The sequence below is a fragment of the Siphateles boraxobius genome, unplaced genomic scaffold (genome assembly GCF_051911475.1).
Source record: "Siphateles boraxobius isolate OS27281-9 unplaced genomic scaffold, OSU_SipBor_1 41, whole genome shotgun sequence".
Taxonomy (NCBI): Eukaryota; Metazoa; Chordata; class Actinopteri; order Cypriniformes; family Leuciscidae; genus Siphateles; species Siphateles boraxobius.
In genome coordinates this window covers 17,170,397-17,197,816 of record NW_027509042.1, presented here as the reverse complement: position 1 = coordinate 17,197,816, position 27,420 = coordinate 17,170,397, and the positions used below count along the sequence as shown (strand labels likewise).

The following is a 27,420-nucleotide window of genomic DNA, read 5'->3' as shown; positions in this document are numbered from 1 at the left end:
GTCGGCCTTAGAAGGGGTAACGCCTCCGCCCGGTTGCCCACCGAATCGCTTGTTTGTGCCGGAGGGATTAAGGTCCGACGTTATCCAGTGGGGGCATTGTTCCAACGTGGCTTGTCATCCAGGAGTTAATCGTACTAGTTATTTAGTCAAGCAACGATTCTGGTGGCCACTTATGGCTCGTGACATCCACAGTTTTGTTTTGGCTTGCTCGATTTGTGCCATTGGTAAGACTTCCAATCGACCTCCAGATGGGTTACTTCAACCGCTGCCTGTCCCTTCGAGACCCTGGTCCCACATAGCGCTAGATTTTATTACCGCCCTCCCACCCTCCCAAGGTAACACGGTCGTTTTAACCGTGGTGGACCGGTTCTCTAAGGCGGCTCATTTCATCCCCTTGCCCAAATTACCTTCAGCCAAGGAGACGGCGTTGACAGTCGTAGACCACGTCTTCCGTTTACATGGCCTCCCGGTGGACGTGGTCTCCGACAGGGGACCCCAGTTTGTGTCCAAATTTTGGCGAGAATTTTGTAGATTGCTGGGAGCGACTGTCAGTCTGTCCTCAGGGTTTCATCCCCAGAGCAATGGCCAAACCGAGAGAGCCAACCAAGATTTGGAAAGGGCGTTACGATGTTTGGTCTCCAAGAATCCTTCTTCCTGGAGTCAGCAACTCTCTATGGTGGAGTACGCGCACAATACGTTACCGGTGTCGTCAACGGGCCTATCTCCGTTTGAGTGTAGTGTAGGTTACCAGCCACCAATTTTTCCCAGTCTGGAATCCGAAGTCGCGGTTCCCTCCGCCCACGCCTTTATCCAGAGGTGTCAACGCACGTGGATCAGAGCCCGTGAGACTCTGCTCCAGGTGGGTGCACGCACCAAGGCTAAGGCCGATCGCCACCGGTCTAAACCTCCCTGTGGCGAGGGGGGCGTGGTTCAGCGAAGTCTGTAGCGCGAGAGCAACGACGGAGCCGAGCGGTGAGTAAGTAGGTCAAGTGCAAAATGACGAACACCTGTCTCTGATTGCAGTAATTGGCGTGGGGAGATCGCATAAAAGCTGGCTGCTGCAAGAGAGCGGGAGGGAGAAGGACTGGGGACTCGTGCACGAGACGTGAGCTGGACGCTGAAGAGTGATGTTTGATGTTGGAAAGAGTGATATTGGATATAGTGGAAAGAGTGATATTTTGAACGTGAACCTGATTTATGTTAGAGCGCGCACAGCGCATTTCTTCTTAACTAAATAAAAGTGTACGAGTCCCAGTCACGCCGACCCCTGTCTTCTTCCATCACACCAACACTGAACCTTTACTACACTGGTGCCGAAACCCGGTATGGAAGAAGAGGCCGCCGCCACACAGCCCCCGTCCCCACTTGCGGACATCATCCACGCGCTCGCGGGACTCCACCAGCAACAACATCGGGCCCTGCTGGCCATGGAGGAGCACCAGGAGCGTCGGTTCGAGACACTCCTCCGGGCCCAGCAGGAGGACCGTGAGCAGTTCCGGAGCTGGATGGACCAGGAGGTTCGGGCCACACCATCATCGCCAGCTCCAGCCTCGGCCCAGCCCATGCACCTCCACAAAATGGGTCCAGGAGACGATCCCGAAGCCTTCCTCGAGCTGTTCGAGAGGTCGGCCGAGGCCTGGGGCTGGCCGTCCACGGACTGGCCGATGCGGCTGATCCCGCTGCTGGCCGGAGAAGCCCAGATCGCCGCACAACAGCTGCCAGTCCAGAACCTCCTGGTCTATGAAGACCTCAAGCGCGCCATTCTGCAGCGGGTTGGCCGGACCCCGGAGCAGAGCAGACAGCGGTTCCGGTCACTGGAGCTCGGGGAATCCGGCCGACCCTTCGCCTTTGCGCAGCAGCTCCGGGACGCGTGCCGCAAGTGGTTGATGGCCGACGGACGCGACGTCGAGGGAATTATAGACCACGTGGTACTGGAGCAATTCGTCGCGCGGCTCCCCCGGAAGACCGCGCAGTGGGTCCAGTGCCACCGCCCGACGTCGCTGAACCAGGCCATCCAGTTGGCGGAGGACCAGATGGTGGCGTGCCCAGGGGTCGGCGAACCCCTTCCAGCAGCTTCTCTCTCTCTCTCTCTCTCTTCTCGCCCTGTCCCTCTACCCAGGTCCCGTGGAGGATTCCTGCCCAGGCCAGCGCCCCGCTGGAGGACCGGACCTACGGCTGAGCCTGTTCCCGCACCCAGAACGCCGTCCAGGGGAACAGCCTCTGCCACTGCGCCTCCTGCACCCCCGCTCTCCCCACGCCAATCGCTTGACCCACTTCCCGCCATTGGGGCGGCGGGAAGGACTGGGCCGGCCTGTTGGCGTTGCGGGGACCCTGGACATTTTATCGATCGGTGCCCCGTAATGGAGGTGGGGACACTGGTCAGGGTCCCTGACACACCGCAGGCTGCCCCCGATCAAGCTGGGTTGTACCAAATACCTGTGAGTATTAAGGGGGGTACCTATCAGGCTTTGGTGGATTCAGGCTGTAACCAAACCTCCATCCATCAAAATCTGATACAACCAGAGGCATTGGATAAGAGCCGCACGGTTAGGGTTCGGTGTGTGCACGGGGAGGTGATGGATTACCCTTTAATGCCAGTCATTATCCAATTTCGGGGCCAAAAGCATAGTGTGGAGGTGGCCGTTAGCCAACACCTCCGGCACCCGTTAATTTTGGGGACCAATTGGCCGGGGTTTAAAACACTATTGGGTTATTTGTGTGCGGGTGCTTCTGGGACAAAAAGGAAGCAGGAGAGGGGAGCGGTCGCTCAGGTTGGAGAGGCTGTGCCGGGGCCCTCGGTATCTGTCCCAGAGGTTCGGAACGCGGTTGAAAGAAGGATTCTTTCAGAGCGTGATGACTTTCCTCTGGAACAGTCCCGAGATGAGACGCTTAAAAATGCGTTTGACCAGGTCCGTACGATCGACGGGCAGCCCCTCCACCCCGACCGACCGCCCTCATATCCTTATTTTGCTATCATAAAAGATAAGTTGTATCGGGTGACCCAAGACACCCAGTCAAAGCAAGATACAACTCAGTTATTAGTTCCAAAGAGCCGTCGGGAAATGCTTTTCCAGGCGGCTCACTGTAATCCGATGGCTGGTCATTTAGGGCAGGCAGCTACACTAAATCGTTTAATGACCCGATTTTTCTGGCCGGGCATTCACGAGAACGTGCGCAAGTGGTGCGCGTCTTGTCGTGAATGTCAGTTGGTGAATCCACCGGCCAACCCAAAAGCACCTTTGTGCCCTCTTCCCTTAATGGAGGTCCCCTTCGAAAGAATTGGAATGGACCTCATCGGGCCATTAGAACGATCTGCACGGGGGCATCGCTTTGCATTAGTCCTGGTGGATTATGCAACGCGATACCCAGAAGCAGTGCCGCTTCGCAATATTTCCGCTAAAAGCGTGGCGAGCGCACTGTTTCAATTAATCTCCCGGGTAGGAATCCCGAAAGAGATTCTCACCGATCAAGGCACGGCGTTTATGTCACGCACTATTCGCGAACTGTACGAATTATTGGGCATTAAATCGATTCGCACCAGCGTCTATCACCCACAAACAGACGGCTTGGTGGAACGTTTTAACCGCACGTTAAAATCCATGATTCGTAAGTTCGTACGGGAAGACGCCAAAAATTGGGATAAGTGGCTAGAACCCCTCTTGTTCGCTGTACGCGAGGTCCCCCAAGCCTCCACGGGGTTTTCCCCCTTCGAGCTTCTCTATGGGCGTCAGCCCCGCGGGGTGCTGGACGTGCTTAGAGAAGCTTGGGAGGACGGACCTTCGAATAGCAAAAACGAAATTCAGTATGTCTTGGACCTGAGAACAAAACTCCACACTTTGGGGCGGCTCTCTATGGAGAATTTGTTACAGGCTCAGGACAAGCAAAGTCGGCTGTACAACAGGGGGACTAGACTACGCAAATTTGCACCGGGAGATAAAGTCCTTGTATTGCTTCCCACATCCAGCTCTAAATTACTCGCGAAGTGGCAAGGGCCGTTTGTGGTCACACGGCGAGTCGGGGACCTCGACTATGAGGTTGTCCGATCAGATAGGGACGGGGCACATCAAATTTACCACCTTAACCTCCTTAAAAAATGGAATGAGGCGGAGTCAGTGATGCTGGCGACGGTGGTAAGTGGGGAGGAGGATCTCGGTCCAGAAGCGAGCTCAAAATCCCAATCTCTCGCTCTGGCATTTGGCGGAGACCACCTCTCACCGTCCCAGATCACTGACATACGTAATTTACAAGCAGAGTTTGCTGATGTGTTTTCGCCCCTACCTGGTCGGACAAATCTCATTCAGCACCACGTTGAGACCGAACCGGGCGTAATAGTACGCAGCCGGCCGTATCGTTTACCTGAACATAAAAAGAAAGTAGTTCAGGATGAATTAGAAGCTATGCTGGACATGGGGGTAATAGAAGAATCCAACAGTGACTGGGCAAGCCCGATAGTTTTAGTGCCTAAAACCGACGGCTCCGTCCGGTTCTGTGTGGATTATCGCAAGGTGAATGCTGTGTCGAAATTCGATGCGTATCCAATGCCGCGGGTTGACGAATTGCTTGATCGGCTCGGTACCGCTCGTTTTTATTCGACACTGGATTTGACAAAAGGGTATTGGCAGATCCCCTTATCTCCAATATCTAAAGAAAAAACTGCTTTCACGACGCCGTTTGGATTACACCAATTTGTTACTCTTCCTTTCGGCTTGTTCGGGGCTCCCGCGACCTTCCAGCGCCTGATGGACAGAATTCTCCGGCCGCATACTGCATATGCTGCTGCTTACTTGGATGACATTATCATCTATAGTAACGACTGGCAGCGGCATATGCAGCATTTGCGAGCTGTCCTCAGGACGCTGCGAGGGGCGGGGCTCACCGCCAACCCAAAGAAGTGTGCAATTGGGCGCGTGGAAGTTAGGTATCTGGGCTTCCACTTGGGTCATGGACAGGTGCGTCCCCAAATTGATAAAACCGCAGCAGTTGCGACCTGTCCAAGACCTAAGACCAAAAAGGAGGTTAGACAGTTCCTGGGGCTAGCTGGATATTACAGGAGGTTTGTGCCTAATTATTCGGACCTGGCTAGCCCGCTGACTGATCTGACTAAAAAGGAAGCACCAGATACTGTCCAGTGGACGGAGCGGTGTCAGCAGGCCTTTACCCAGATAAAGGCTGCTCTATGTGGCGGACCGCTCCTACAGGCTCCTAACTTTTCTCTCCCTTTTTCCCTACAGACTGACGCGTCGGACAGGGGGCTGGGCGCAGTCTTGTCCCAGGAGATAGAGGGCGAAGAACGGCCGGTGCTGTACATTAGTCGGAAGCTCTCGAAGAGAGAGACTATGTACAGCACCATTGAAAAGGAAGCTTTAGCCATCAAGTGGGCCGTTCTCACCCTCCGCTACTACCTCCTGGGTCGAGAGTTCACCCTCTGTTCGGACCACGCTCCCCTGCAGTGGCTCCACCGCATGAAGGATGCCAACGCGCGGATCACCCGTTGGTATCTGGCCTTACAGCCTTTTAAGTTCAAGGTGATCCACAGGCCGGGTGCACAGATGGTTGTGGCTGACTTCCTCTCCAGGAGGAGGGGGGAGAGGGGGGAGGCTGCAGGCCGGACGGCTCCCCGGCCTGAGTCGGGCGGTGGGGGTATGTGGCGAGGGGGGCGTGGTTCAGCGAAGTCTGTAGCGCGAGAGCAACGACGGAGCCGAGCGGTGAGTAAGTAGGTCAAGTGCAAAATGACGAACACCTGTCTCTGATTGCAGTAATTGGCGTGGGGAGATCGCATAAAAGCTGGCTGCTGCAAGAGAGCGGGAGGGAGAAGGACTGGGGACTCGTGCACGAGACGTGAGCTGGACGCTGAAGAGTGATGTTTGATGTTGGAAAGAGTGATATTGGATATAGTGGAAAGAGTGATATTTTGAACGTGAACCTGATTTATGTTAGAGCGCGCACAGCGCATTTCTTCTTAACTAAATAAAAGTGTACGAGTCCCAGTCACGCCGACCCCTGTCTTCTTCCATCACACCAACACTGAACCTTTACTACACTCCCGTATACGTCGTTGGTCAAAAAGTGTGGCTTTCAACCAGGAACATTCCGCTCCGCTCCGTTTCTAATAAACTTGCTCCCAAATTTATTGGCCCATTTACTGTCACCAAGATCATTAGTCCGGTGGCAGTCCGCCTCAACCTTCCTCCAGCGTACAGAAGGATTCATCCCGTTTTCCATGTATCTAAAATTAAACCTGTGTTTCATTCACACATTAATCCGCCTGCCCCGGTCCCCCCCCCCGCCGCGACTCGTAGATGGGGAACCAACGTATTCGGTTAATCGTATACTGGATTCGAGACGGAGGGGACGTGGATTCCAGTATTTGGTGGACTGGGAGGGTTACGGTCCGGAGGAGAGAAGTTGGGTTCCTGCCAGGGACATCCTGGACCACTCCCTTATCGATGATTACAATCGACAGGTAAGGGTGTCTGGGAATGCCAGGAGGCATTCCTAGGAGGGGGGGTACTGTCACGGTTCATGGATTCATTGACTCGCCCTCGCTAGGTGTGTGCGTGTTGTGTGAATGGGCGCGGCTCATCAGCACGGCTCGTTATCTCCGCTGATGAGCTGATCAGCGCCAGCTGTTTTGAATGAGAATGTCCTATATATTGTTTGTCATGTTGTCTGGTCTCTGTCAGATGGTTGTTGAGGTTCACGGATTACTCACCGTCCTTTCTCCTTGCCCAGTGTCTGTTCTCCTGTATTTTGGACCCGTTTCCAGTCTGTTCCTTCCAGAGACTGTTCCTGATCTGTGGTATCTGCCCCTTTTCTGAGAGGATTCTTCTGGTTCCTGCCTTGCCGTCTGCCCACGGAGTCCTGTGTTACCGAGCCTGTGTTCTGTCGCCTGTCTGTCATCCACTGCATTGTTTGCCACTACCTTGTGTTTAATAAACACCTGTATTCACTCGCGATTGTATCCACGACTGTTCTTCGCGCCGTGACAGTCAAACGCTAAATAAAACTTAACTGTTAAAATGACAAAGATATCACTTTCCTCAGCGGACATTGAATCGGATTTTGTGATTATGAATATAAGATTGACCTGAAGATTATCAGGTAGATGCAGATAATGCATTCGCTTAGTCGATCTCTCTCATAATACTCTACTCTACATAATACAATAATCTTCAATGAAGCAACTCAATGTTCCTTTGTTGCCAGTTTTAAAGTGACTTTTTAGAATTAGTAATGGAGCCTTAAGGCCCTTTCACACCGGACGCGTAACGAAAAAGCGAAACGGAAAAGCAAATAGTTTGCGTGCGAATAGTTCACGTCAAAACCATTCACATCAGCCACAACGGGAATTTGCGACGTTCAGAGCTTAAACATTCCAAAACTTTCGCGCTGACAGCTGAGAAAACATGGACACTTCATCATCATCATCATCCAGTGAAGACGAGCTTTTCATTTTCTTTAAAAGACAGCAAAGAAGGTTTTGTGTGCACCGTATCTATTTTTAGTCAAAAATGTTATAAATCATCAGCACGCACTTCATCAACTCACCGGAGACACCAACTATCCCAGCTATTTTATCCCATGCCTCGTTCTTTTGTAACTGGTCCCTATAAGCAAACAACGTCATGTCATAAATGATAGGGTATGCGTGTGCGTTGAGATGCGGAATAGCCAATATAAAAATGCTGTCATTATAAAAGGTTTCTAGTTTCAATGTATTGCTTGTTTTTAGTTTACATTTCATGTTGTGACACTTCTCTTCTCTCGCACATAATGCTGCTACGTCACAGCGGCCAAAGCGTCAACAAGCTTCACCTTTATTTCCTTGTATGTGATTGGCTGAAGCCTTTTCTGTCGCCGCAAAAGTAAAAAAAAAATCGACATCGAAGCGAAAAAAATAAAAGTCATTTTTTCGCCGCAGCACATTCGCGTTCGGTGTGGAAGCATTCATTACACAAACAGCTGATCAAAAAATAAAACCATTGCGCGAATTATTCGTGCGTCAAAATCACGTCCAGTATGAAAGGACCTTTAGGCTCAACTGTTAAACTGTCAACTTGAGATTTAAAATCCGCAATATCACACTCGTAGACGTGCACTGTGGCTTTATATCAGCATAGCTGTGACTGCCTATGGCCGAATCACAGCCGTGTTGATATAGAGCGATATTTCTTATAGCTATTACACAGCATGCAAGAGGGTATCCCTGCTCTGTTTCTCTATCAACCAACTATTTGGGTCGAAAATCTTTAAAACACACACACACATTCACATCACTATACACAAACCCAAAACAATAGCCTGACAACAACATGAAATATTCAAGCTAGGGCACAATTTCCATAGACAGCTCCAAATTACACACCAGGTACACCTGGGAACAGCATGCCAAGCTGTTAGCTCTTCCCAGAAATTGACATTGTGATGAATTGGCTGGCAGAGAAGCATTCAACATCTGGCCCAGGAGAACCTGAGCAGCATTGGCTTGATTGTGGGCACAGTCTCACAGGAACATATGCTTTGGGTTCAGACATACATTCAAACACTTAAACAAAGAAATTTAAATGAAAAAACATTCTCACAACAGCCATGTGTATTCATAAAAAATGTAACAAATCCTAGTTCAGCCAGCGTTCAGATCAAATATGCTGTCACAAGAGAATAAGCATGAGGGTCACAAAGGCTTTACCTGTTGCTACAAATTTTAGTGGACGGCGTTAAATGCATACTTAGTTTGTCAGTTTCGGTTTGGTTTGTACTACATAGTTGGCACAGTTTTATTATTCTATAAAATTGCATATAGAGAAATATAGTGTATATAGTGTCCACACTGACCAGCTCTCTTAGGTTGTACATTAAAACAGCAATGCACTTTTGTTCAGGTTTGTATCTCAAAGAGGTGCTAGAAATATGAGGCCTAAAATATCTAAGGGTTGCACTTTATTTTACAGTACATGTACTTACAGTGTACCTAAGAAAATACTGGGTAATATAAGGTAACTACAGGGGTTAAGGTCAGGTTTAGGGGTATGTTCAGGGTTATTACCTAGTTATTACCCATATTGTAATTACTGTAATAAGTACATTGTATTTACATGGGGTACAAGACTGTAAAATAAAGTGCTCCCTATTTACGTATCCTTTGTACATTGAGCCAATATATTTGTATGTCTCTTATAATAAACAAAAGTGTATATATTATTAAAAAGTTTAGAGTAAGTAAGACAAAAAAAATTATACTTTTATTCAGCAAGGGTGTATTTAATTAATCACACGTGACAGTGTTTATAATGTTTTATAAAAAATATAGAGATTTCTATTTCAAATAAATGTTGCTCTTTTGAACTTTCTATATTCATCACAGAATCCTGGGGAAAAAATGCATCACGGTTTCCACAAAAATATTAAGCAGCACAACATTGTTATCAACATTGATAACAATAAGAAATGTTTCTTGCGTATCACCATATTATAATGATTTCTGAAGGATCATGTGACACTGAAGACTATAGTAAAAATTACATTTTAAATATTGAAATAGAAAATTATTATTTTAAATTGTAATAATACATTTTTACTGTATTTGTGATCAAATAAATGCAGCATTGTTGCACATAATAGTTTTATCTTATCTTATAAAATCTTATCAATCACAATATTTTGTGTTTGTGTGTACGTGTGTGTGTGTGTGTGTGTGTGTGTGTGTGTGTGTGTGTGTGTGTGTGTGTGTGTGTGTGTGTGTGTGTGTGTGTGTGTGTGTGTGTGTGTGTGTGTGTGTGTGTGTGTGTGTGTGTGTGTGTGTGTGTGTGTGTGTGTGTGTGTGTGTGCGTGTGGGAAATTTTACTCTTATGAAATCTGTACAATCACAATTCCCAAATAAACCATCTAGGAGCAGCTTTCTCATTCTAATCTATTAAAGGTTATAATAGCAACTGAAACCATATAAATTCTCAAAGGCCACACATGCAGGCATCAAATGGAGTAGCTTGGCCAGCCTCATCATGATGTATTAGCTCCTTCCAGACACCCTGTGGAAAAAACAGGTTTCCTCTCTACACACACACACACAATGAGCCTATAAGTCACCACAGAGTAAAACATGACACAGCCGCTATACACCACACTATGTGCCCTCCTCCATTTTCTCTATGATTAAAAAGCTAAGTGGATGGATTTTGGATTCAGTTAATTGTCCACATAAAGGATCTGAAGCTTTAATTGAATATACTGTTTACTATTTTCATCCTGCTGTCTCCTAAAGACCTGACTGATTTAACTACAGACCTTCATTGTAAACAAAGCATGTTTTAGAATCCAATCCCTGCTGCCATTTAACTGCGGATTTTTTCTTTAACATCCAACTTGGTCATTTTAGTTTCATAATATTCTCGGGGCCACGGATTATATTTTCTTAGGCTTTAGCTGAATTCTGCATATCTCTGCTTCACTCTGCATTTATAATTTTCTAACAAAGATGATTTAAGCCAAAACGCGAACCTAGGATTCTATTTTCATTTTTAATCTAAATAATTGGTGCCCTAATTCAGAGGCTGTAAAACCATAGTGAATACAGATTTTTTTTGCCTGTTAAAATACTTCCATGCATTCAAATCTAAAGAGATAATCTGACTCTCCAGGGGATCTAAAGCTGCGATAACCACATATCATCTCACAGGCAGCTTTTCAAATCACTGTCACTGTTAATGCCATGCTGAATCAGGTCAAGCTGTGCTCCTACAAAAGAAATCAGTCAATTGATCGGATATGAATGTCATGTACATTCAACTAAAACACTAAGCTCAGTGACACTCAACTAAAAAACACTTTAATCGATAGCAACGAACCATATTATTATTATAGAGTTTGTAATGCTGCTTATTGAGCAAATACAGGCATGATTTATGGTGGTTCATTAAAAACTATAAAAATATATTTAATTAAATCATTAAATATGTGTTTCACAGACTTTGATGACGCATTTTAACGGTCAAACGAATAGTTAACATTGCTGTGAGGGTGTTTCTAATCAGCCTGTTTTCTAATAGAGTTACAGTACATGGGAGTGACGGTGAAGTTGACATCTTTCTCTCTTCTGACTGCCATTATCAAACTCGCTCTATTTATTTTCGGTTTTTGAAAGTTGTGAAAACACTGTTGTTGAATTCAAACATATGTATCATAACATACTCAAAAAATATATTTAATGTATTCTCTCATTCACCGCTATAGAATTTTACCCAACTATGATGACTTTCGCTTCTATACCATATCTACACCATATGCAATCATCACTTACTATTAAGCTATTAAAGTCCTGCATTTATAATATTACCAGTCAAAACTATATATTAAATGAATTACATATTGCCCTAAAGATATGATTGCATAAGAGTTTCAGTGGGCAAATAAAATAGATTAATCTTGCCGTGAAGAATGATCCAATCGTTCTGTCTAGAGTAGACTTATGAAAATGCCACTCAAACAGGGGCAAATTCACAGTTGACAAAATGCTTCTACTTATCTCATCAAAAGTGAATAAAACTCAGCCTTTTATATATTTAATGAACTGTGTTACATAAAACTGAGTGGACTGGGGCCAATGCTGACAAATATCTCATGGCTAATATGCTGTTCCCAAGGTCTCATGCAAAAGACACAACACTTGGTTCGGCACATCTAGAAAAAAATAGGCTGAATAAAACAAGCAATTGCAATGACAAGACAATGTTCAAAGGGTCTTTTTTTCCAACAAACACCTACAGTCCACATAATGGAAACTAGATACTATTATGTCTTGCTAAAGATCATCAAGTATTTTTTGTATAGATGCAAAAAGCTCCAATCTACAGAGAACATGCAGAAAAGAAAGTATGTTACAGTGACTGTATGTATTTAGAAGAGTGATAGTGGCTTTCGAGAGGAAATGTCTGTTTTGTTATTCTTATGCAAATAAGCAGAACAAAAAATGTTGTCATACCCATTTCAGTTTGCTAAAACCTTGCAACCACAACCATGAAAGTTTGCACAACATCAGCAGTTCATGTGCTCTTCCTTCCTAGAGGCTTATCAGGCTGTTTGCAATCGAAACTCATTGACTGAAACATTAATTTTGAAATTTCTCTGTCATCGTTTACTCTTTCAGTAATTCAGCAAAAATGTTTAGTGGTTCAAGACAACAAATTTTAGCATGTTATAAACGAAAAAAGCAGAACATTGACATACTGTCAGCAAGTTCTGTGCGTTTTTCAAATTTTAAACCTGTGCTACAGAAATAACAGGCATGCAAAGTTTCATAACTATTAACTTTGTGGTGATGAAGTAAAAAAAAAAAAAGGATACTAAAAAGAAAAGAGAATAACATCTACAAAAAGCAATAGCTTCGCTAATAAGCCTAAGATGATATTAAGACTGCATCTGTGAATGTTTTCAGAAACGACTGAGCATAATTGCCTCATTAAAGGAGTTATGACATGTTTTTTATCATTATTATTTCAATATGTCTCTTGAGGTTCACTTACAATGTTAATAAAAACATTTTTTATTCAATACATATATTAGCACAAATGATTATTTTCAACCCTCATTATGACAATCTAAAATGATCTGTTTTAAGGGGACGTCACCCTTAAGACTTGTTAGTAAATACAACTATTATGGCAGTGGGAGGGGCCTATGGTCCGATGATGTAAAACTATTCATCAATGTCTTGCACTAGAGCCAGTCATGTGCAAATGTATTTGCCCCTCTTAACCAGTGTTGGGTAAGTTACTCAAAAAAAGTAATCCACTACTAACTACTACTTTAAAATTGTAATTTGATTACACTACTGATTACAGCATGTAAAAAGTAATCATATTACTAATTACTTTACTTTCAAGTTACTTTGAAAACCTATTAAAACTACAAGAATACACTACAAAGTGTAACTCAGTTCTTTCCGTAATTTAATATTGTAGACATCCCAAGTCTCCCGGAAGTTCCGGGAGTCTCCAGAATATTGATAGCGGCTCCCTGATGCCCGCGAATTAGTTAAAATCTCCCGGAATCTAGAGCGAGCGAACAAGAGAGCGCATGCGAGACAGAAGAGACTGTGCTCCAAACCATGTAGCGAGCGCACAGCAGAGAGGGAGAGAACGAGAGGCCTTGCGTGTGTGTGCGTGTGTGCCTCATGAAGTACGTTCTCCGGTAATTCATTAAAGTGCATGCTTATTAACTGACGCAGCCGGCCAAACGTGATTAGAAATGCATTTTACTAAATATTTTTTTCTTAACAATACATTTGTAACAGAAGTAACTTAATTTTATTGACATCAGTAACTGTAATCAAATTACATAAATTTTAAATGTAATGAGTTACATTACTTCAGCTATCACGAAAAGTAATTGGAATACACTAACGCAGTTACTTTGTAACGCGTTATACCCAGCTCTGCTCTTAACAAAAAAAATACCTTAACTCTCTGGGGTCGAGAAACGCGCCGGCGCGTTTTGCTGTTTTTTTTCCACATAGCAGCAACATAGACTTAAAATACTCCGTCATTTTTGGTCATATAAATAAAATCAACACATGATTATAAACTATAGAGGGTCTTCTTTTTTTTGTGTACACTCACATTAACATCAAAACCGTGTGCTTTTGTAAAATGAAGAAAATAAACAGGGTGTGCTTTCTGCCTCTCTGTCTCCGTTAAATTTTTTTCTGGAGCACGTCTCTAAACTTAAACAAAGCTCAGCGAATACTATTCACACAAGCACGAGCAATATATCTTTATTATCATTTAAGTTTGTACTTTTAAAATATCTAATTCAAAACTAAAATAAATATTCTCTGTTTATGTAATCTATTAAAAAAGAGAGAGGTGTCAGCCGATCTCATTATCGTTCTCTTAGCTCATTATTCTGCTAATGTGACACGCCCACGGAGAGCGCGCTATTCAAACGCAAATGATCTGAAGCAACACATGCAAAGTGTCAACGCCCCTCATAAACGCGCCATTTTTGGATCTTGTTTATTTAAATCCTCTTTTTGTACTGATGAAGACATTTTAAGCTATGAAATTTGCAGGATGCATTAATGGTAATGTTTTAATGCAAAATGAGTTTACCCATGTCGTGACCCCTTTAAGGTTACAGCCAGTTTGAAAATGATAAATATCTGCAATTAATCACAAACCTGAAGCTAAAGCAGAGAAGTTTCAAGAGGAATGAGATTAATTAATTAAATTAATTAATAATTTCATCAGACTTTAATTGTTTTAAACTGATGGACGTTACAACAATTTTATGTTACATGCAGCCTTAATATCACTTCCCTATGTTAAATGTGAATATAGAGACACTGGTGGCTCCAAGTCCTGCGAAATTTGAGGGCACTCTTTATATCTTCATGCATATTCAAACAGACACAGAATCAAATGCTATAATTAATGTCACGCTGACCCTCCTCTCACAGACCCATGGCCAGGCACACAATAGCAGTGCATGGCAACGAGGAGGTGCATGAGAGCTCCTGGCAGAGTGCAATGAGACACACCTGCTGCTTTTCGCACCTTATCACCACTGCCTAAACTCCACCTCAATCTCTGCACCAGTTCTGGCCCATTGGTGGACGGTGTCCTGAGTTGACAAGTCTGATCAGCCTGTCGGGCACAAGGAACGCCAATTCACGCCAATTCTGACTGTGCATAAAGAGCTTGTCCTTGAGGTCCAAAATAGCAAAACTTAACTGGGAGGCCACTTAAACAATGACCATGGCCCTACTCTTCTGGATCAACCCATCCCTTCTGTCTTGAACATTGGAGGTCACCTACTTGACTTTTGGCCACCCTCAGAAGACTCTTCCTTTATATTTGTATTTTTGACGAAGAAAAATAATTTCTGAAGCATGAAACTGTGTCTGTCTTTAATCCCTGCCATATTTGGAGAATAGAGAGGTTTATTCAGAATTCTAGATATTTATGGACTGAAATACTGAAATGTATGGTTTTCATTGGCCAAAGTGAACAAAAAATCAGGGAGATTGATGACAACTGCCATATGCCACGGTCTAACAGATGAGCCTACTGTGTAGCTGAGGTTCTGCACCAACATTAATACATGAGAAATCATAGCACACAGTACGAACATCAAGAAAAGACCTAGGATACCTGCTTAGGAAAACAAACTAGCTAAGCCTGTTACAAATACCTCATAAGATAGATGCACAAGCTCACAACACACATTCAGTTGAGTGGGAGAGCAATTCCCCACAATCAAAAATACAGACTTTCTTGCAAGTCAAGCATTGAATGTGTTATTCTTGAATTAAATTTATCAGGCAACCCGGCCTTTATCCTGTGTCACTGAGGGTGCACCTTTCAACCAAGGTATGACTGATTGTCCATGAGATGATCACAGCAAACATGCTTGTCTGAACAGGGTAAGTAATTATGAGGAAAGCCTCAGAATAGGAGAAAAGCCAAGTAGCATTAGAAGGCCAAACAAATTCACATATGATCTTTCTCATAAACACTCTCCTTCTCCGGAGTTTTGTGAGATATTTAATGCATCAATGGTTTTTAATATGTGGTATATTCGGACATAAAATAAAACAATAGCCACTATTTTTTTTAAACTTAGAGCAATGTGTATAATAAGAGCCATCAAAAATGGTTTAGAAAAACTGTCATGTAATTTGATTGATATTTTTGTATGTGTAAGCATCACCTAAATCGATCTTACATTTTTCTGTTAATCTAGAAACAATTATTTGCTATAGAAATGCCTGATATGTTCCAAGAAAATATATGCATCATATTAATAAGGAGCCTCTGGACTCATGTGAACAGTGATAATAATTTAATTGAAAAGTTATTATTTTATCAAGATTGACAACAGAAGGAACTTAAGCTGGTGAAATAATCTACTCTGAGAACTAAATTGGACCTAAAACAGCTCCCTATGGAACACCATATAGAGATGCTATGATAATAGTTCATCAGACTTGTTTGATAATTCTGATACAATTCTGTTTGGGAGATTACCGTAAGTAATACTGCTAAACCGAAGGGCTCTTTTTTACATATGAGCAGAAAATATGCAAATATCTTACATGTCAGCAATACAGATCTTCGTACTCGCTGTGTTGAAAAGAAATGTGGAGTTATATTGACAATAATGCATGGTGCAGATAATGTGTGACATAGGCCTACATGTGACAGGACTGAATGGGGAAAGGAGAAGTATTCAAGACACAAAAAGTCTACTGGGGTCCTAATAAGAAACCACACACTAATTTACTACAGGAAAACATGTAAATATAATGTGGTTGTATGGAAATATGTCCTTTTACTTTACTTGCATAGCCTATAGTTCATAATAAAGTAGGCTATGCTATAATCACTCTGAAAAACATAGGCTATAAAAAACAGTTTTTAGGCTATACAGTATAATGGTTTGCCACATGAGCAATATTGCTTTTGTACTAATTAGGCTATTACTTACTACTTTTTTTTTCAGATGGTTCAGAGAACATTCAAAAGCAACGTTCCCACTCCCTACTTGCAAAATGATGAAATACAGAAAATATTCCCTTAATGTTTTCTCTAACGTTCACATAGGTCTAACCAAGAAAAAACGTTTTTGAAATATTAAAAATAAATAGATTTTTGAACATTCAGAAAATTACGTTTGGGAACTTTAGCAACCCGTTCTTGTAGCCTAACATTTCTTTTTAGCTGTGGAGTTCTTTTTCTTTTTTTATTCCCCGCCTTATCGCTGGCTGCCTTTCCATTCTATGAATTAACTCTTTTGATTCCGAACTAACACTTGGTTACAAAAGACTACAATGTGCTGCTGTACAACCGGAGACAGAATTTATAACAACATTAGGCTACTCAAAAAGTAGGCTACCTATATCATCTATGGAAACCTATTTTTAGTCGTTGTCAATAAAAATCCGCTGTTATGAGCGTTTGTATCAAATCTAGCAGAGCAACTTAATCAGAGGTCACTGAATAATCCTGATGAACAGCCCTCAGCATCCCAACTGAGAATCCGGAGATGAAAACACACACTCCGTTTCCAAAATATAACCTAACACTCTAATATCAAAAATAAAGGCAACAGTGTAATGAACAGAACAAAAGCAGGATCATCTGAAAATAACATTCTCACCTCAAATACGGATCCACTTTATTGCACGTGGGAGACAAAAGAGGCACAAAAGGATCCCGTTTTAAACTCGTGATCTATTACACGAGTGATGTGCCGTTGTGTTTATGTGTGTATAGCCCATGGGTTGGACCCGAACCGTCAATGAAGAAGAACCAGCATCTTCTGTCCCGGTATCGAAACCCGCTCCTCTTCTGTCCTTCAACACTGTCAGTATCAGACCGTCTGAACTGGTAGCTACACGGGGTCCGTACAGAAACGAGCACTCCAACTACAATAATAATAACAATAATAATAAAAAGATGCTGGTAATGTATTCGGTTTTTTTCTCGCTTTGACAAGATGCAGGCGGTTTTCACGCGCACCAGGCTTGCGCTTTCGTTCTGGGGCTGAGCGTTCACTGTGCCTGTCAAAAGCAGAGGAGGATCTCCAATACGAGAGCGCTTATATACACTGAGACGTGGGATGCGTGTGATTAAGTCACTCGATGGGGGGATGAATCTATTGCATTTATTTTATGTTCGTCTCCAGGCATTGGTTCAAATAGAACATTTGTCCATTCCTGCATGAGTCATTTACCACAGCCATTGTTGAAACTGGGGATAGTGTCACTTTTTACTACAGTTAATTTTTTTTTTTTAGGATGGGCTGTTTTTGAAAGTCAGTTTTATCACAGGTGCATGCACACAGCAACAACAAAGACAACAACAACAACAAAAACTCTTTCCTGCCTTGGGTGATAGCTTGTCTCAAGTGAGGATTTGTCATCACATTGGGAAGAGAATAATACAGATAAATGATTAGTTTTAACAGAATTATGAAAAACAAAATGTATTAAACAGCAAAAAATGTTGTCTAACAAAAACATTATTAGTGAATTATATGGTAACACTTTATTTTACAGTGGTTGTTACATGTAGGCTACTCACCATAGTAATAACAGTAAATCATGCATAATTACATGCAACTAACCCTCTCAACCTAATCCTACCCTAACCCTAGTAAGTATTTGTAGTTGCTTAATATTACTCAGTATATAATTACACTGTTACATGTAGCCTATGGTCTGTCTTCCTTGTTTCATTGTTTCTTTTCTTTCTTTTTTTTAGTCCTGTGACCCAGTTTTCACCTGCCTGTCTAATTAGTCATCTCCTTCACCTGTGTCCTGTTAATTATCTAATTTAGTTCCTTTTGTTTGCTCTGTGTATTTATACCCTGTGTTCTCTGTTCTCGTTAATGTTTAGTGTGGTTTTCTCCTGGTTAAAGTGTAACCAATTATATTTATGAAGGACAAAATTTATTAAACATTCGTTCCAACATTATATTATGTTATATTATATTATGGCGTAGATTCACACAAAAAAGTTTAGATTAAGCCATGGTCAGGCCTTTGTTCAATTAGAACATTAACAGCTTTTATAAACATACCTTAGAAAAAAATTGAGACAAAACAAGTGAAACTGATATATTTGTCTGTGAAACGGGGCATAAGCATAAATGTGACAACTTAAAATGCGTGTCTTGAGAGTATTGTTCAGCTTTTTGGTTAAAAATCCACCTTCATTATACAGATGACCCCTGCATGTATGCCAGGGAGTGTATGTTCACTTGTTACTGAGCAGCTAGAAGAAAAAGAAAAGATATTGATGATTTTTTTTTAAAAACTGACTGATTTAAAACCAGTGGGGTTTAAAAAAAACAACGTAGTTGCTGTAACAGACATTGTGACTCATTTCCCCATTTGACAACTATCCCTGGCTCATGCTATAAAATCAGGTGCTGAACAGTGCTGACACAGTTTTTCCAAAGGCTTGTGTAAATCAGCTATGTTGAACATGCTCTCACACACACAGTGGGCAAAAAGAGAATAATGCACCACGTGATATGAAGAGGCTGTGTCAGTTATACAGCACACACACGGTGAGCAAAGATTTGATGATTCCAGCTGCACTGGACATCATAAAATACTACAATGTCTAGTCAAAAGATACTTGTCATTTTGAAAGGCACAAACTAGGGATCCTCATTGCCACACTCCTCAAGTGTCTTTACATTTTTACAAAGACAAAATTGATTATACTAATCTTCACTGTTACTTGTTTAAATTCCATTCCATGATGATGTCTAATAAGAATGTCTATGTCTATGTAAATGCATGTCTAATAAGAACATTCATCTATGCACACCATGCCATGTCAGATTATTAGATGGATTTCTAAAATATGTACTGTAGCTGAAGACAGATGAAAAAAAATCAATGCTATTCAATGCTGTTGATGAAATGAATAAACAGCTGAATGATCCATCTGATTATGAGTCTAGTTATACAATTATGCATGGTTATGCATTACAATTTCATTCTTTAATGTTTAATTTACCCGACAAAACACTTAGGAATCTTCCAGATGTTAAAAGCACTCAGTCATTGCAAGGTAGTTAAAACATATGTATGAACCTTAATGATTTTTTTCACTGATTCTTTTCATAATTGGCTTTGGAGTTACTCTCCTTGATAATGAAGCATTGATTAGATTCTCAGACTACGAATGGCCGAAAAGCCCTAATAATGGCTGAAGAAGATGAGGATAGTGTGCCCACTAAGGGAATTGGGACAAGACCAGTGTATGTGCCAGCAAAAGCGGGTGTTTGAGGTGGCCAGGCAAAGACTAAAGCTAAAGGCCAATTGTATTGTTCCAGTGAGGATTTAGTGCTTAAGCACCATGACCATGATTAAGAAACAAGACCATCTGCTATCCTGTGTCAGAATGACAGGAGCTTTTTCGCTTTTTCGCTTTTTCACATTCTCTCTCTCTCTCTCTCTCTCTCTCTCTCTCTCTCTCTCTCTCTCTCTCTCTCTCTCTCTCTCTCTCTCTCTCTCTCTCTCTCTCTCTCTCTCTCTCTCTCTCTCTCTCTCTTTCTGTCACATGTTAATTCAAAACTCATGACAAAACCCTTACACAGATGTTTATTGTCAAGTCTTCACCATTTACGGACAACATTTTACTGAACCATCTATTTTAGAGGCAATGAGAAAAATGCTTTATATTTTGTTGGAGGCACAGTGGCTTAGTTGGTATATAGCACTGACACCTCACAGCAAGAAGGTCCCCGGTTCGAGGGCTGGCAGATCAAGGAGTCCTTTTTGTGTGGAGTTTGCATGTTCTCACTGTGTCATGATGGGTTTCCTCCGGGTGCTCCAGTTTCCCACACTCAGTCCGAATACATGCAGGTTAGGTGGATTGGACATGCCAAATTGGCCATAAGTGTAAATGCGTGTCTGTCTATGTGAGTCCCAAGCCATGTAATGTGAAAGGGTTGGAGAAAGACCTGGCAACCTACCCCCGAAAATCCCATTGCAAAGACTTCATGGACAGTATCTCGCGTAAGGCAAGAGTTGGCCATAGAATCACCAAGATTTTGATACGGCTGAAATAAAATGATAATGTAAATGAGAGCGAGAGAGTGTTGTGTTTGTGTAATGTCCATCTAAACATCTTGTCTACTTTAAATATTTTTGCATTAGAAGATATATTCCGAAATCTTCTCACCCTGTGGCACTTAGACTGTAGACAGAAAGAGCTTGACAAATAAGACAGCATTCGATTTCTCACAGACACCACTTTAACTCTAGACACAGCAGGAGGATATCGAGGTCCCTGAGGACACAATTACACACACTGTAACACCAGCACTGTCTTCTCATTAGTAACCACCCAGCAATTAGCCTAGCGATTAATGACCCCCACTGAGGCCTTGTTTAATGTTTAGATTAGAAATCAAGATATGTTTTTACGTGTTTACAGATTTCACTGTAATAGCAGTATAACAAAGGTCACAGGAAAATACTATTCTATTTCTTAAAATTTTCTGAAAAGTAAAAGAGGAAGGACAATACTTTTTCAGAAAACAAAATTTCTATCTAAAAGTGACGTAAAGTGTCCTGAAACACTGGCACATTGGTTAAATGAGGAGATTTAGACTTCTCGTTTTTGTATAGGCTATAGCTAGTTCCACAATATACCTAAGTACCTCAAATACCTAATCCACATAACCCTAGCCCACCATTTTTTAAAAAAAACTTGTTTTTACTTTATTTTTAAAACTTTTTTACAATTGAATATGTCCCCAAACAAAGTTTTGTCCAACCCAGTCTCACTGGAAAAATGTGTCGGCGGCGACTTTTCTGAAAAAAACTATTACGTTGCTTCTTGCATTTTCATAAAACGAAGTGTCCAGTGAGTGGAGCTAAGGAGCATTTTGTTTTATTCAAAACCAATGAAGGGGAATGTGACAACATTTTATTACACCGGTTGTTTTAAGTATTGCAGAAGTTTGAAAAATAGAATGTCCAGTGAGTGGACATTTTATTATGAATGATGTATCCATGGGCAACTTAATTTTTTAAAATTAATTTGCCCTTGTAACCTTTAATCAAAACAACTCTCCCTCCTGCAGCGACATCTCATTGGATGACCTGATTATTGAGGCAAAGGTGGGACAACCCTTCATTCAAATAAGATCGCAGCAATAGCAAACCACAACAATCAAATCAATTCCTGATGGACAAAATCAAGTCTTGCCCTACATTTCTTCTTGTTTGAGAAGCTGTTTCATTCGGATATTATGCTGCCTTCGTGTGCTATTGAAAATGTCCTGCTTTGCTGCTTGTCGCATTCAAGTGCTTTATTGTCGAAAAGAATAGGAATCATGGAGGACAACAGGTTTATTCCTGCCTATTTATTGGGAAAATCGTATTAAAAAATTCTCCCCTCCGCCATTTTATGTTTATGCCCCGCTCAACTTGGGAGTTTTGGGTATCAAAATTATCCCAGAGTTTTCCAGTGGTAAATATGACATGAGAGAGCGTTCATGACCAATTTTTAACTAGGAAACTCATATTTACGATAATTCAGATAGCACGTGAAGACAGCAATAGAGAACTCACAATAGAGAAGAAAAGGCTATCACGATTTCCGTTTCAAGCCAACTTTAAAGGTAATAGTCTATTCTGTTGAAAATATCGTACTACCTAACGTCCTGGTTGCGTATGCAACCCACCGTTCCCTGAAGGAGGGAACGGAGGACGTAGTCGACGGTCGACTGAATTGGGAGATCGCTAGAGAGCCCGTCTTCTTCGAGTACTATTGAACGAGCCAATGTAATTGGCGTGCGTGATTCGCATCACACACTCCGCCCCCGCGGCGCGGGTATAAATACGGAAGTGGATGCACGCACTAGTTGCTTTTCGCTGAGGAGCCGAGAGTAACCCGGGGTCAGCGGTGGTCCAGCGGTAGTGGCAAGGGGACTACGTCCTCCGTTCCCTCCTTCAGGGAACGGTGGGTTGCATACGCAACCAGGACGTTCCCTTTCAGTCGAGAACGTCAGACGTAGTCGACGGTCGACTGAATTGGGATCACCCATTGAACACGCCACTAACGCTGCCACCTTCCAGTGCCTAAACCAAAGCCTCCTGATGCCCCCGCAAACTTAAGGCGGGGAAGGACAGGGCTTAGGCCAGGGAAGTCACTGCTGTTCCTACAGGACCACTGGGAAAGCGTTCCCCGTACGTTGGAAGGAAGGGACGCTGCGGAAGCCACATCCAACCCAGAGGGAGGTAATGTGGAGAATACACATATGAACTGGGCGGAAACCGGGCAGTCTAACATATGGAATGTCACTGGGGTGGCTCCAGCCTAAGACGGGGGGAGACACACCGGACAGTGACGGCAGAGAGACTCTGCCGAGGGAAGACACGGGCTCACCGCAGGGAGCCGTATCGTGGAAGAATACACATATGGGGTCACCGAAGGGACCGCAACATATGGACCCAGCCTAACACAGGTTCCACACTGCTTACGAGTGGTAGGCCTAACACCAGACGTTCCGCACGTCCGACGTCAGAGGGGTGTGGAGGAACTCAACAGGGTTCAGTTTTAAGGGAACTCAACTGGAGTAGAAAGGCGCACGTATCCAGTCCATAGGAGGGGAATGGCGCAGCAAGCCGACACTTGAACCGGGCTCACGGTGAAACTGGCTTCATGAGAAGGGAGCCCACGGGAAGCAGCGGTTCAACTAGGTGTCGTCCAGCCCCCAACTCTAGAATCTGTTAGCAAAGTATATCGTCAACGCCCAGGCGGAGCACTTTACACTCATCATAGAGGAGCTCAACACCTAAGTGGACATGTTGCATCTCGGATCTTTGCCGAAATGAAGGCAAGCACTAAGTGCAACTTTGCATGGAAACAGCCTTCCCTCTCTGCTGAATTCCAACAGATATTTGAAGAGCTGGTCTGAGGTCTATGACTTGCATTCTGTACACGTCCAAGCGAACGGACAGAGAAGCCAGGGCTGGATCTGCCTCCTCCAGGGCAGCGCTTGCAGGCTCACCACCTGCTCCTATTACGGGAGAGGTAGGAACCTTGGGCACAATCCGAGTCGGGGTCTCAGCTTGTGAGAGTTAGCCGGCCCAGACTCCAGGCACAGTACGTTGACCGAAAGCGAGCAAGTCCCTACCCTCTAGTAGAGACCACGCGAGCAGGAGAACTGATATAACAGAATTTTTTAACTCACTACCTGCAGTGGCTCAGGGGCGGTCTCTGCAGTGCAGTCGCACCAGGGACAAGGCCCAAGAGGATAAAGAGGGATACAAGGATTTACAAGACCTTGCTCCTCAGGAACCTGACGATCAGAACGTGCTTCTGCATACTTCTGCAACACGATGAGCGTCGTTTAAACACCGAGGTAACATCATTTTGAGGGTGATTTAGGAAAACAGCCTACTGCAACCCATTTTGCAGGAAAGAGAGCACTGAAGTGATCGAAAGCTTTCAGGATCTCCTCTGGAGAGAAGACGCACTCAACGACTAGGTTCCACTTCTAAAGGCGTAAGCACGCTACCCCATTCTAGGGGGTGCTCGCAGAAGTGATGGTAACTATCACATATTCTTGTGATAGCCACCTGAACCTCCGCGTTCAGATGTAAGACCGCCCGGAATCCCCGGGGGAAGTACGCGTGTGCCATCGTGCCCCGCCCCCGAAGAGTTTTCCGGGGAAGTCAGGAAGGCTGTTGATGGGAGCCAGGTCTAGTTGGGCCAATAAGGGGCAACTATGAAGACCTGTTCCTCTCCTGACTTGGCACGTAGGTGCAAGTGACGGGCGCAAAAGACAGGAGCATTGCTCAACACAACATGTGAAGATCACTGGGCTTCAGGAGCATTTTCTGCTCAGCACTTGGGTGTGACAAGTTCACTGAGCTTCAGGAGCATTCCTGCTCAACACCTGAGTGTGATAAACTCACCGAGCTTCAGGAGCATTTCTGCTCAACACTTGAGTACGAAGAACCTCACTGAGCGACAGGAGCATTTCTGCTCAGCACTTGAGTGTGACAAGTTCACTGAACTTCATGACCATTCCTGCTCAACACCTGAGTGTGATAAACTCACTGAGCTTCAGGAGCATTTCTGCTCAACACTTGAGTGCGAAGAATTTCACTGAACGACAGGAGCATTTCTGCTCAGCACTTGAGTGTGACAAGTTCACTGAGCTTCAGGAGCATTACTGCTCAACACCTGAGTGTGATAAACTCACTGAGCTTCAGGAGCATTTCTGCTCAACACTTGAGTGCGAGGAACTTCACTGAGCACCAGGAGCATTTCCGCTCAGCACTGCGTGTGATGAATTCACTGAGCTACCTGTGATGGACTCACTGAGCTACAGGAGCATTGCTGCTCAACACCTGAGTGCGATGAACTTCACTGAGTTTCAGGAGCAACTCTGCTCAACATGAAGTGTGATGATCTCACTGACTTGAGCAGGCGCAAGGCGACCCTGAGTCGCAGTCACTTCTTAGAAGGCTCACTGGGGTTAAACGTATTCTGCGGGCCCCCGGGGCAGCTGAGACCCAGTGTTTGTCCAAGGGTAGTCCGCTCGGTTTACCCAAACACTGGCGGAAAAATAAAACCGGGGGGGCAATTGAGCGGCCCCGGAATGGTCAAGACCCAGCGGACCCAGGGGATGGAGTCTCCACTTGCCCTGGCTATAACTGTCGTGAGGCTCGATGGCGGCACGATTGAGTAAGCGGGAGGAGTGGAACAAGGCGCCCTCAGAAGCGTCTGACTCCAAGGAGGAGGTGACGGGAGAGTTTGTGACACCCGCAATGTCTAACAACTCGAGGCACGAATGCCCGTGTAGTCGGGGGTCGCCCAGGCCCCCGTTAAAACACGCCCTTTGTACATGGCCCCTCTGCTGAGGAGGGTTTGGCAGCAGACCGGGATGAACTATAGTCACACAGGGTGAGCTGCTCTGCCACGGTCACCTCGGGACTCGATCGTAAAGCTAGCGCTGAAGCGGTCACATACGAAGGAAGCCAAAGGCTGCGGCTCTCGTATACCCCAGGAGCCTCTGAATCTTTTCAGTGGGACCCTTTCTCACTTCAACACCAGCTGGACACATTCTCACTGGAGAGACGTGTTGGACCGAGTACCTCTCCAAAACTGAAAAAAAAGACACTCAGCCCGTGGGCGAGATTACTCTCTTCCAGTTGACCTGAAGACCCAACGGGCTCTGGAGCACTCGAGGGGAAGGACACTACGTGTCTTTCAGGTCAAAGCTGCAGACCAATCTTGGGCCAAGATGGTCACGACCCACCACCTAGTAGCACGAAGAACGAGTTTACAACTGGCCTTCGTACCGGCTGGAGGAGCGGCTATATCAAATCCTTCGCCAGCCGGATAAGATAAGCACGCACAAGTCAGGAGCACTGCTCAACACTCGGTGTGATGAATATCACTGAATTTTCAGGAGCACGTCTGCTCAACACCTAATGTGATGACTATCACTGACCTGAGCGGGGTAGCCGAGCCTGAGGTGGGGCAGCAAAGTAGAGAGAGTGGTGTTAGTGTGCTGTGCAACACTTACCTGTCTCCACAAGCGGCAGGGGGCGCGTGAGAAGGCGGATGACCGGGTCCTCGAACGCACCAAGCTGCCTGCTGGCGACCAAGGGGGAGCTGAGGGGTGTAAGGCTATACAGGGTCACACCCGCCAGACTGGCCCTCTTGGGACCCAGGAACAGATGAAATTGCTCTCTCTTTGAAGTGTGGGTACCGCTTGCTCCGCTTTTTTTTTTTTTTTTTTTAGGGAGCCAGCGGCGGAACAGACACACACACAAACAAAGGCTCCACCCGGCCCTCACCCGGGGGGAGGGAGTGATCGTGCCACTCCAAGAGCATCTCATCCATTCCTGGGCGGCCCGCTCCGGAATGCTTTCGCTGTCGCTTGCCACCTGGCTTGGCAGCGCCTGGAGCGGGCTGGGCGTCTCTACTGCGGCCGGCTCCATGCTGAGGCCTGGGTGGAGGCTGCTGCGGAGGGCCAGCAGGAGCGGCGGCCGGAGAACGCCCACGGCGACGAGCAGGCGGAGGAGCTGCCACCGGCGGCGGGTGGAGGCAGCAGCTGGCCACCGGGGCAGGATGTGCCGGATGACCTCCGTCTGCGCTTGAGCGGCAGAGAACTGTTTGATGCAGTTCTCCACCGCGTCGCCGACCAGCCCAACCTGGGAAATTGGGGAGACCAGGAACCGAACCTTGTCCGCATCCGCCATACCAACCAGGCTGAGCCAACGAAGGCGCTACTGGACCACCAAGGTGGACATCGCCAGACAGATCACGCACGCTACGACCCCCGTACCCCGGAGGGTGAGGTCGAATGCAGTGCGGTGCTCACCTATGAGCGCACGGTCTGGATTACCCTCGTGCATGCCATGGGTGCCCTAGCCTGCAGCAACGCCATGGCACGCATGAGGAAGGGGCTTGCCCACAGGCTTTGTAAGCTCTGCCCGTCGGAACAGACGAAACTCACAGGCCTTAGGGGGGAGACGAGGATCCCCCCCAAAAGGCAGCGGCCGCCGGACACAGGTGCACCTGTGTCGACAGACCGCTCCAATGGAGGGACACCTCGCAACCCTTCACCGTTCCTCCATCAAGGGTAATGAGGGGGAAAAGCTATTCAGGCAGTTTCTGGCAGAGAAAGATGCTGTTCACCACCTGATAAGCTCTCCATGCATTTCGGGAAAGAAAGGCACTGGGGCGGCGAGCTGAGAACCAGCGCGGTCCCCCCCAAGGTACCAAACTCCAGATTCCAACCGAGACTGAACGGGACACGGTGGAGGTTCCACTCGAGCCCGGCAGCCTCGGCGGCCCGTTTCAGCATAGCTGATAATTCTGGATCCGGCTCGGGCAACATTGAATTCCCGGAGGGAGACAATGCAGCCGAGTC

General features: G+C 44.9%; 1 protein-coding gene across 1 annotated transcript in view; it reads right to left on the bottom strand.

Annotated features, from left to right (window-relative positions):
• The window catches only part of pde4ba (phosphodiesterase 4B, cAMP-specific a), a 230,077-nt gene extending 212,509 nt beyond the window's left edge, over positions 1-17,568 (bottom strand). The window contains exon 1 of the mRNA XM_077198706.1: positions 17,155-17,568. The gene's annotated coding sequence lies outside the window, so the exon portion shown is untranslated. The remainder of the gene's footprint in view (positions 1-17,154) is intronic.
• Between the last annotated feature and the right edge of the window lie 9,852 nt (positions 17,569-27,420).